The sequence below is a fragment of the Zeugodacus cucurbitae genome, chromosome 2 (genome assembly GCF_028554725.1).
Source record: "Zeugodacus cucurbitae isolate PBARC_wt_2022May chromosome 2, idZeuCucr1.2, whole genome shotgun sequence".
NCBI lineage: Eukaryota > Metazoa > Arthropoda > Insecta > Diptera > Tephritidae > Zeugodacus > Zeugodacus cucurbitae.
Window position 1 is genome coordinate 72587750 of NC_071667.1, and position 12461 is coordinate 72600210.

Below are 12461 nucleotides of genomic sequence, written 5' to 3' on the forward strand. Positions count from 1 at the left end.
ATGTAGCTTTAAACAGCAGCAGCAGCATAGCGCAATGCAGCAGCTTGCATGAAACTTAATCGCCCACCAAATGGCAAACAATGCTGGTTACAACAACATTAGAGCAAATGGCAACTCGGCAACTTTGCAACATAGTTGCTTACCAAGCTGCACACACGCACACATAAATTATACCGCCATTACTTGTAGGTGTGTGTTCTCTGTTGCCTTGAAAAACAGCAACGTTTGCAGAAAAACGAAGGCGTTGCAATCCAGATGCTATGTTGCAACGCTGCTGTTGATGCTCATGATGAAGTTGGTCCGCTGACCGCTGCCTTCGCCAACTCACCAGCATCCTTTAATGCCCGTAGCTGTTCACTGGCAGTTGAAGCCATAGCAAAGGATGTAAGAAAAAATGGAAAGTCACCGCGTGCAACTGTTATTACTTCAGCCGCACATGGCTATGATTCCGGTTATGTGTTACTGCAACGTCGCTGATGCTGCGTTGACCACAGTCAGCTCGATTGTGTTGATTGTTTAGCCGTGGCTGTGGCTGTGGCTGTGGCTGTGGCAGTTGGCCATTTTTATGGCTGTTGACTTCCTCGAGGAGCAAATAAATTTTCCACGTCCGCGCACATGCACACGTACAATTACACGCGTTTTAATGACGCTGTGGCATGACTTGGTGGCATTGTGTGTTAAAGAGCTGGTTATGGTAAAAAAAAAATATTTGTTTGTAAAATAATTATACTATATATAGTCTTTTAAACTGTAATTTTAAATTTTTTTACTCTTTTCCTCCACATTACTCTCTTCTTGCTAGAATATTACTGTCGTGCGAAACCTGTCGTTTATGCTTAAGGTTGAACTAACAAATTTGAAAGCGTGGTATCTCTGTAATCTAATTTTGCCTAAATGTTTAACTTAATTATTTAATTTTAAGGAGAGCCGTCCATCAAAAATTAAAAAAAAAATCGATTTTTGCTCGATAAATTTAAAATTTAGTATTTTGAGTTCGGAGGAAAAAATTTCGAATATTGGCGAAGTTTGTAGCTAATATAATCGAGCAGGCCAGAGTGTGTATTGTAAAGAGTTTGTAAATTTAAACTCAATTCTTTTGAAACTATTTTTTAAAATCTGCTCGTCTTGTAACTTAAAAATATTTGAAATTTTATTGGACCTTTCTGTATATTACTATCGGAAGGATGAACTCAAAATTTCAAATATTCATATTCATATAATTCTAAAAATGTCAAAAAATAGTGCTAAATTCTGATTTTTTTTCAAAGGCTTATTTTTTATTGAATTTTAAAGGTTTATCCTTTCCGGTAAAAAACATTTTAATATTTTTGTTTCATATCAATGGTTGATGAGTGATAAATAAAGCAGTTTGGGATCTCACGACGAAGGCAGCAAACAATAAATTACCCTCAGCGGCCATTTTGAAAGAAAAATATATAAAAAAATATATATATTTATATTCGAGAAAGAAAGAAAGAAAGTAAAACTTTGAAAACAATAAAATTAATTTATCATCTGTAAAAATATTAAAAAAAAATCACAGATGTTTAGGCTTTCCCTTAACAAAAATAGTATGACTGTTAACTTAAATACTACTTGAATATCAAGAATAAACAAAAATATATTTTTTTAAGATTTAAAACTGTAACTTAAGCCTTTTCGAGTTATCCAGAAACGCTAGTATAATTCTTTCGGCCATTTCATCGACAGTCGGCTCCAAATACAACGAAAACTGAAAGGCTTTATATCACTCAAAAGACTGCTATTCAGCATTTGAATACTTCACAGCACTTCTCCTAAGAGCTAATAGGTTTTTGTAAAGTAATAATTCTTTTTTAGTCATTTTCTACAGTTATGACTTATTTTAACTACTTCTTGTCGTTTTCTTGTGAATGCGCCAAAATGTAGGCAACAATTTTATATCGAACTTGGCTTAGTAAATAAAATTATAGAAAGCTCGATAGTAGTTATAGAGTACGATTGAGTATTTTCAGTCGAAAAAATAATTTTTTGCATACTACTGTAGCATAATGTTATGTTTAATAAGGCCAAACAATTATTGCATTCTAAAATTAGCGACCCTTTGTTTAGTAATAACACCCTTGCAATATAGAAACATAGGAAGTTGCTTTCGAAAACTATTTACGAATGGAGCATTGTAGTTGATGATCAATACATTTTATAGTTGAGTTAATTAATATAATGTTATGAACATAATGTTAAGGAAAATCGGTTAAGAAAGTAATTTTTTTTTTCAATATTTATTAAAAAAATAAATTAAGGAAAAACTTTTTTTTAAATATTATTTTTTTTGTTGTAATTGCAATTTAATTAAATCAGAAAATATTAATAAATATAGAAGCATAATTTTGAGATAAATTAATTTTGATATAAAAACTTTTGTTACAATTTAATTTTCATAAAGTGAAAATTTCAAATTTAATTTGCTTCACCTAACGCTTATAAAAGTTGGTTATAAATAATTTTATTACTAATATTACCTTTAATTATTCAAATGCTGCATGTACTCCCATTGAAAATAGCTTAGCATATTTATAGGCGCACAAAACGATTAACTTAATTATTTAACACTTTCAATGCAACTCACTGCACACACGAATACTTTTTTCAATCAAACGCAATAAACGTAATGTAAATAATGAATTCACTGCATTTTTTACAACGCATTTCAAATTTGTTTAATGGCCGCCTTAATTGGTCATGGGCTGTTTTATGCGAGTTGGTGTTGCAAGGCAGCAATTTTGAAATTGAATTTTAGTTTTTTATGGTTTAATTTTTGTTAATTATTTTTTTGGTGATTTTTTGTTTTTTTATTTTTATTATTTTTTAAGTTTTTTATAATTTTTCTTATAATTTTTTTAAATATTTTTTTTTTTTATATTTTATTTAAATGTGTTTAAATATTTTTTATACAACTTCAATCCCCTACAATTTAGTAAAATACCAAAACCCTTTTGATCACAAGCACAAAAATTGACGCATATGTGTGTTTTATGGCAAAAAAATGGCACAGAGTCACATAATTTTAGGCGCGCACGCCTGCAAAAACATGCTGTAATGGTTGCCTTTTGTTATTTTACCATTTCATTGCCAATTAAATCCGGCACTAACACATATACTCGTACAATGGCCACATTCATTTATTTTTGTTTTGTGTTTGCTTTTGCCTTTAAGCCACTGGCATTGGCCATGCAATATTATTTTTTTTTTATTTTTGTTGTTTTTTCCACTTTTACTCTATGCTACTTTGTTTTTTATTCTATGCTACTGTGTTATTTGCACTTTATTACGCATACGCCACGTACTACCGGTCCATTGTGCGGCCACAACACACAACTATATTTGCGTATGTGTGTGTGATATTTCTTGTGGCCAGCAAGTATTTTTTATTTTGAAAGAATTAAAATCGTAGTGGACGCCGAGACTACGCATCCTAAGCGAACCAGAGACTTAAGCGGCTTGAACAACACTGAAACGCGGCGCCTTCAATGCTTAGGAGCTGAGCTGCCGCGAAACACGACACTAGCGCGGCTTGTGAGAATCCCCATATACGCACGAAGCCAACCCGCCCCGTTGGCCGACGACGGTGATAGCATCGCAAACGACGGTTATAACGACGAGGATGATGATGGCCTGCAAGAAGCCAAGTGTCACAGGCAATTCAATGCGAGCAGCAACAGTAAATGTGGCGGCGAACAGCGACGCAGACTAAAGCAGCGAAATAACGGTATTTACAGCTTCCAATTTGTTCGCTCAGAGAGAGCTCACATGAACTGTGAACTGCATTGTTGGTAGGGAATTTATGCAATTTTGCAAGTCCAAACCAAAATAGAGCATAAAACACCGAAGCGAGAGAGTGAGTGAGATTTCAACATCCTTGAGTATAATGCAAGCAGCGTGAGAGAAAATGAAGCTGCCGCCTGAAAACAGCTGATTAGTATTAAGGGCAATGAAAACAAACAACAAATGGCGCCAAAAACTCGAAATGATATGCGCATGCGCAAAACTTTTTAGTACCAAACGAAAACCCAGTATTTTCTATTTAACGCTCTTTTGCTCTCACGCAAATCTCTCGGTTCTTAAAGTGAATGCAACGAAAATTTCGCTTGGTTTACCGACTGACTTAGTCCACTACATATACAATTTACATATAATATAAGGCATTGGGGCAGTCGGTCGTGTTGATAAGACCAACAGGATAATGCAAACTCATACACAGAGACACACTCATGCATTCGCACATACAAACTACCATAGAACGATTGGTTGCACACCAGTTGTTGCAAGCAACAAATTTATATCTCTAAATGGGCGTACATTTGTATTAGTGTGTCTGCCGATTGGCTTTTACAGTTGACAATTACATACTCGCCTATATAAATACGTATACACTTGTGGCGCAATGTGGGTTTATACATATAGATATACATATTTATATGCATAAACAATTCTGAATTATGCTTAAAACAGTATTCAATTGCTGTTTTATATCGATAGGCTTTAATATAATACTTAATAATTCAGAATTGGCTAAAATATACCAAATGTCTTTATATTAAAGCTGGGTACATAGTTCTTGTAAAAAAAAAAAAAACATTTTTTTAGAATAAGTAACCTACTTTGTATAGTAAGATCATAAATTTAGTATGAAGAACATTTTTAATACATTAGGTTATTTTGTCAAGCTACTAATCCAATCAAATTTTTAAACGGTACACTTTTAAGTTTCAAGATTTTTCTGGAGGGTTTTTGTATAACATTTTTGTATAAATTTGACGTTATGATTAAAATTTGGCAGAATTCTTCAAAAAACCAGACAACGTAGAACGAAGGAAAGCAGTTTCAAACTTCTATAAATATTTTCCAAATTTATTGAAAATATATGTTTTTATAAAATGATGTTAAAATATATCAAGCACCTAAAAATTTTCGAGACCTTCGAAAATTGGGTATGTAAATTTCATTTAATTGAAATTACCGACAAATTGGTTAGAGAGACTAACTTGCCTAACCAAGAAAAATAATAAACACCAAAAAAACCAAGCGCATCCGATTTAATATCAGTGTATAAGGTTTCATATTCTCCAAATTATCGAATCCCACCGCGTTTCAATAAATGTGTTCAAAAAATAAAGGGAATATTGTTTTTTTTTTTTTAATATTTATTCATTTTTCTACAATACTGTTATCACCTTCAAAATAGTCCCTATTCAATATGATGTACTTATGCCAGCACATTCGTCGAAAAAACTTCTCAAACTCGAATATCGGTCCTTTGAGATTCTCTTTATTTTTGAAAATAGTACAAAGTCACACGGAGTGGGGTCTGTCGTATATATAGGCTCCGGCATCGTTACAGTATTGTTTTTGGCAAATAATTCAGAAACAAACAATGCAGTGTTAACTTTTAATAAACGAAAACGCCAAACTCATTATTTTTTGAACATCCTCCTATCACCTATCGCAACGCATTCGTTTTTTTTTTTTGCCTTAAATAAAACTTGAGATTTAGATAAACCCCGAAGCTGAACTGAAAGAAACTAACACTATAAGTTATGTTCGATAATTGGATATCCGGTGTGTAGTATTTCTATCCTATAATTGTTGAAGAAATAATATACAAGAAATAATTGAATCTGATATCTGGAATTCAAAAGCGTAGAGAGAACAAATGATTTGATCAGAGCCAACTTTTTTAATTCGATGGGAAGATGCTGGTATCGCACTTCTACCAGTTGAAGAAGGGTAAATATCCCTCCATCACATTTAATAGCAACCGTTACTTTTAGTAATTACCAAGTATCTACCAACGTTTATAATTCCTACAATTTCTGATTATTTTAGTAACACATTTACAGAGCAATAACTTTGACTACAGTAACTAGCCTGGTATTTGATCTACTAATGGAATTAAAGTAAAAATGACTGGAAAGCAGCGGTAACCATTAAATTATTCGAGTTAGTTGTAGTTGCAATCTCTAATTACCAAATAAATTATTATCTGATTATTCGCTTCGTTATCGATATATTTTCGCATAATTTCGGATTATTGAGAAAATTGTCCTGAAATTAAACGATGTGCGAACATCAATATAATCAAAAATATCAAACGATGGCAGAAATGTCGGAACAAATTGCTTTGAGCACAGTTATTAGCTCAAGATACTATAAATCACAGTTTCTATGAAAATTCTTAAAACTTATTTTTTTTTTCAAAATTCATTAAAAAAACGAATTTTATGCAAACATCTAAAATACAATCACTTTCCCACTGGGTCTCTATACAAAAATAGACATTCACTTGCAAACAAGCACGATTGTGTGTGTTCGTTTGCTATGTAAAGTGCTGATTGCAATGACATTGAAAATCTCTACACACACACCATACACTCAATGCGTGTGTACGCAAGCTTGTCGAACACAAAATTATTTTTAAACCCAACATAAATACAAATGCGTTACATCCACACAAAATATTCAGACATACATATGTACATCCGTGTGGTAGTTATAACATATACGCATACATTCACCCATAGCATCATTGAAGGATTTACCAATTTCTGCTTTTAGTATTTAACTTTACCGAGAGTTTTTTCGTTTGTTTTCCATTTTTTCTAGGTCAGTTAAGCGCTGGATAACGGTACAGTAAAAATGTGTCAACTAGTCAACACAAGGGATTACAAACTCAATTTGTATCTATTAAATATTGCCGGGAAATGTATAGAAAGTTGTGGGTTAATAAAAGTTTTAACTTTTACACTGCAATGAAAATGAAATGGTGCCAAATTGATATATGCAGATGCATGCATGGCGGAAATTATTTGTGAGGTAAGTCAGTTGATAACTCAAAGCAATTAGTTTGGAAAGTAAAAGCTTTAAATTTAGAACTTTTTATGAGGTAAATTTTTTTTTTAATTTTATTCTGAAAATGTGCTTATATTTTAAATTTAACATATATAATAAGTAGAGGTCTGACTCTGAAGTGTTCTTCATATGTCACTTTGCATTAAATTAAGGTCCATCCAATTAAGAAGAAAGAGAGTTTAAATACCTCCATTAACAATTTAATATAGAAAAGAGCATCTATAACTTTATATAAAAAGAGTTATTTAATATTCAATTATCTACCCTGAAAAATAACAATAATTATTTTTGAGTTTTTAAGGCTTAGTAACTATATTTTAGTTCAATGCGCCTGAATGTAGGCAAGCTTTTTTACAAGACTCATATATATATGGTTCAAAATCTTAAAAGAATAAGTCTAATGTTCTATATTCTTAATTATGATAGGTCTTCTAAGTATAAAAATAAATGAAAAAATCAATTCAACTGATCTGCGCCAAAATGTAGACTACACGAAAATCCAAATTCCGTAAATATGCATAAATTTCAGAAGTAGCTATTTAAAATTAACGACATATGTCATAATTAATATTAAATATTAAAATTTAAATGCATGTCTCATAAAAAAATCACAATCTTTGCCTCGTTATACTTATGGCATATTAATATATATGTAAGGCATATATGTATGTATGACTTTGCAACAAATATTGCTGTGAATGTGAGATTGCAGCAGTTAATGAACGGAAAATGTTTATTTTTGTATACAAAATGAATTTATTTCCATACAGAACACAAACAAGCATATAATTTTATATGCTAGGGTGGTTTAAAATTCGTCAAACGAATTTTTAGGTAACGCAAAATTTTTATTTTTTGTATATCAAAGGTGAAAATTAACCTCAATTTCAAAATCATTCGACTTTTTACTATAACTGCTATCTAAAATCTACTAAGCTAAGTCTTCACCCAATATCAAATATCCTCAATCGAACTGTTACTTCTATAAATGTAGACGATATATATATCTTAAATGGTCTAAAAAAAATAAAATATGTAAACACAATATTTGAAACTCTTATTTTTCATCAATAAAAAAAGTAATAATATACCCCCACTCTAATGCCAGTACTCAACCAACGATTTGTAACATACTTATCGCAGCCGTCGGCATTGACATTTGGTGGTCCACATTTGAGTGCGATTAACAGCAAACATCTTGGTCCAGACATACGCCAAAATTGCTGCTGGCAACTGTGACACATAAGCGATTGCTGTGTGTGAATAAACTCTGTCTTCCACATATAGCTGACAAAAAAAATTATACATATTTATATGCCTTTCTAAAAATGAATATTCGCACATTTGCTTACCCAAAATAATATCGCACTTCATTTTCCCTTTCACCATCTCTCCTTCACTAAATTTCCTTACCAGCAGTCCACTTTTTTCTATTCTCCAGAGCCATTCGTGTCGCAGCATAACTTATAGACGTCTGGCATAAATAATCGCATTTATATTATTTTCTTGTTGCTGTCTTCATTTATTTATAAACATTCACTGAATGAGTGAGACGTAACTAAGTTTTTGTGTTTTTATCTCTCGTCATATAAAAATACTTACATTCATGTGTTTTGGTGTTTTTAACGGATTGTTGAGCAACACAGCAACGACCGCATATAAGTCGTTTTCTTATATTTTGTTGATTTTTTTAAGTTGGTTGATTATGAGTGACGTCACCACAAGCATGTAGCGAAAATTAGGATTCGCCGAAAAATATCGTATTTAATTGTGACGCTAACGAAAATTGTTATGGAGTTTATAAATATTATTTTTCAGAAAAACTAAAGCCAATGATTGAAGTGAGTCTTTCGAAATTAAGTTCAAATAATAAGTCAGTTGAGGATACCGAAGTCGAAGATAAGATGTGTCATCCAATGTTCATTATGTTATGTTCAACGAAAAAGAAATAAAGAGAGAGAGACAGAAGAGCCTTCAGGAATTGCTAGCTTAGTTTGAGGTACATAGCTTAGTTTGAGGTTATGTTTGCGAAATTTAAGAGCTTCATAGCAAAAATATCAAGTATGAGTACCGTTCATAACACCGAAAAATTTAAGAAGCCATTATTGTGCTCGACATTTTAAAGTTGTTAACATAATTCTTATGAAGCCTCCTCGTTCATACCGCAAGTCACAAGCAAGTATAATTGAAGATACCCAGTAGGAAAAGCTATTGAACTTGACATGTTGACAACTGCAACTGACGTGGATGTAATTGCTGAAGCTTAGTAACTGTAAGATGCCGATTTCGATTTATAGTTGCCTCATAACATTTCTCAATTAGGTCTTACTTACTTTGATTCATAGAAATGTAGTCAGAAGGAGACTAATATTAAGTCAGCACTTTATTTGAGAATTGGAACTTTATATTAACTTCAAAACCTCTCGAGAGGGTCTGTATGTCTGCCTTATATAACAAAATTTTATCTAAAATTTATATGAAATTTTGTCAGCGTCCAACATCGCGCAAAGCATGTAATAACATAGCTGTGGGGTTGTCAAACGCCGTAAATGTCCTGTAACATAGAAGAATGTATGTAACCATTTACCCATGCTTTAAAGAAACCAACTCCCATTCTGAACACATGCGCTTCTAGTAAATTTGCAGTTACTGCTTGTTTTTCTCGTCGTCTCGAAATAAAGCCACTTAACTTACGTGCTGATTCGCTGAAATGGCGTACTGCTGGCGTGCCAATTCGATATAAACAGCGCCTTCCGCGCCTGCTTGTCTACCAAGAGTCTGTCACTGCAGGCTACACTTCGCTTGAAACAGCTGACCAACGGTCACTAACACAAATTGCTTCTTCTTCTTTTTACCTATTTTGTTGTTGCTGTCTACAACTTTTTTTCGTCTTCTTATTTTTATTACTTTGTGTTTTGCTAAGCTTGCGTGTTTATAATTTTATGTTGCGCCTAATAGCTATGCTAAAAAATGCCCACACACCTACACAGATACATACACATACAAGCATAAGCAAGGAAATAATGTAGCAAAATGATATGAGTGGTAAAAAAAATATATAAAAAATGTGCGAAAGCGGCAAAAATTCCAGCAACAATTTAAAGTGCTAAATAAGTTAAAGTGCCTGGTGTTTAGGGCTAAAAGTCATAGCGGTGAAATGTAATTTAGGGACAGAGCGAAGTGCTGAAAACATGAAAAAGTCTAAGAAGCGCATGTTTTGCCTTGATTGAAAGGCAGACGATTTTTTTAAATAATAAAGTAAGTAAATATTTGGTAAGACACTTTAGCTTAATGGCTTGATGTTTGGTGAGGTTCTCGGTAGCATTAAAGTTGCAGCAATTGAGGCACTTTAATGTTTAAATTGTGTGAATACACATATGCATATATTCACACAACCACAAATAGATACCGCAATAACACCAGTGGCATTAATTAATTATTTATAGCAACCCAACATCTCTTATTACAGTACATTTATTCACTTTATATTAAATCTTTCATTTGTTTGCGGAAATAAATATTAATATTTATATTGGAAAGCCAATACCTTTAAATATTATATTACATTTTTCTAAACTTCTTTTCCACTCTGAATTAAAGCCAAACGAATATCGCTTTTGGTGGAATACATGTAGTATTATTCGTATAACAGTTTTTTACAACATTATAATTGAAACTGATTACTCAAAAATATACTGAGGCTGTATGAATTATTTAAAGAATATTTTAGCCATAATTGAAGACCTCTTCGTCTGAGATTGTGGATTTTCGTGAATCTTCTAAGTCGGTAGATATCCCAATCCGGAGCATTAATGCTGAAAAAATCGCTAATATTCGAAAATAATAGAATTTACCATGGGTGAGATCATCGTTAAACGAGGTGTTTTAAAAAATTTAAATATAAAATTTCGCTGATTGGGAGAGTTTAAAAGCTTGTTCCTGAATTTTTGGCCAAAAACAATACTGTAAAGATGTCCCAGCCTGCATATTCGCCCTACATGGCTGCGTGTGGCTTTAGCCTATTTCCAAAAATTAAGAGAGCCTTAAAAGACCGTTGTTTTAAGGGCATAGAAAAAATCACTGAAAGAGCCAAAGGCTATTCGAAAAATCGAGTGTGAGAAGTTTTTCGATTAATTGAAAAAGCGCTGGCATAAATGCATAATATCGAATGGGGACTATTTTGAAGGAGACATTAATTAATGTAGACCGAATATTTCCGCTATTTTATATTCTGAACAGGGTATATTAAGTTTGTCACGAAGTTTGTAACACCCAGAAGAAAGCGTCGGAGGCCCTATAAAGTATATATAGAAATGATCAGTATGTTATTTAGCCGTCCGTCTGTCTGTCTGTATATATACGAACTAGTCATTCAGTTTTTAAGATATCGTTTTGAAGCTGCTCATTTGTCGGAACTGCTGATATCGGACCACTATAGCATATAGCTGCCATACATACCGAACGATCGGAAACAATGGCTTGTGTGGAAAATTTTCGCATTTGACGTGGTATCTTCACGAAATTTGACATGGATTACTGCTTAAGGCAATAATATAATCTCCGAAGAAATTTTTCAGATTGGTTAACTATATAACCTTAATGTTTCTAGCAAACAACCCGCTAAAAATAATTAGTAAAATGTTTTATTTTTTTACTTACTTTTTCTTACGTCTTTAGATTTGCTTAAACACATAGTTGCTAATAGAAATGCACCTGTGAAGGGTATATTAGCTTCGGTACAGCCGAAGTTAACGTTTTTTTCTAGTTTGAACATAGCTCGTATTGTTTTTGCCATATTCGAAGATATCTTTGTGTGAGACAGTGGACTTTACTTGAACCGCCTTATGGTCCCATTGGATTTGGGTGTTTAAAAATGAACGAACTGCTTTGGTAGAGTAGTAGAGCTAGATCTATATTCCTTATCAAATGATATTATTCAAAGCTTATTATAGAGCATAAATACAACCTCAAGGAGTGAGATCCTCGTATTTGACAATTAGGAATGAGAAGAAAATTTGGAAATTTTTTAGAAAAATTGTTCTTCTAAACTTTTAGGCATTTATCTATTTTGCAATTATGCGTAAAGTTTTTGGTGAAACGCTCATTATCAATGTTTTGTACTGATGCATATGAGGGCCTATTATACGATCCTTCCTATAGGATTTTATATTTATGACGTTTGCTTTTTCCGGGAAGAGCCTAATTGTTAACCAAATTTGCTCAAATTATACAGAAATAAGCTGATAAGACGGGTTACATCCTTTTTTTCAAAATATATTTTCTTCTTTTATGATTCTTTGTACTAAATTTAATTACACCGTTGATCCAAGTGCAATATAGTGCAATATCTATCGATTTCACACAAAGACTCAGGGGTGGAATGGCATATAAACATTCTGAAATCAATGTGTCTCTTGATGTACGCAGATATAAACTATCCATCTCTATGATTTAAGATTTTTACAAATATTAATGAAGCGTCATAAATATTTCTCAATATAATTAAAAAAAAAATACATAAAATATTTAGTGTATATTAATTTAACTTTATTTAGATTATTCAAATCTACAAA

The 12461-nt window shown here is 32.4% G+C and overlaps 2 protein-coding genes across 7 annotated transcripts in view; one reads left to right on the plus strand and one right to left on the minus strand.

Annotated features, from left to right (window-relative positions):
- The window catches only part of LOC105209216 (dopamine receptor 2), a 92149-nt gene extending 88892 nt beyond the window's left edge, over positions 1-3257 (minus strand). For 2 of the 3 annotated variants that reach the window (XM_029038279.2, XM_054225389.1), the window contains exon 1: positions 2502-3257. The gene's annotated coding sequence lies outside the window, so the exon portion shown is untranslated. The remainder of the gene's footprint in view (positions 1-2501) is intronic. The other variant, XM_054225390.1, reaches the window with a different exon arrangement.
- LOC105209215 (pickpocket protein 19) overlaps positions 1-12461 on the plus strand; it is a 210694-nt gene that overhangs the window by 150853 nt on the left and 47380 nt on the right. For all 4 annotated transcript variants that reach the window (XM_054225395.1, XM_054225392.1, XM_054225393.1 and 1 more), the window contains one exon: positions 6643-6852. The gene's annotated coding sequence lies outside the window, so the exon portion shown is untranslated. The remainder of the gene's footprint in view (positions 1-6642; positions 6853-12461) is intronic.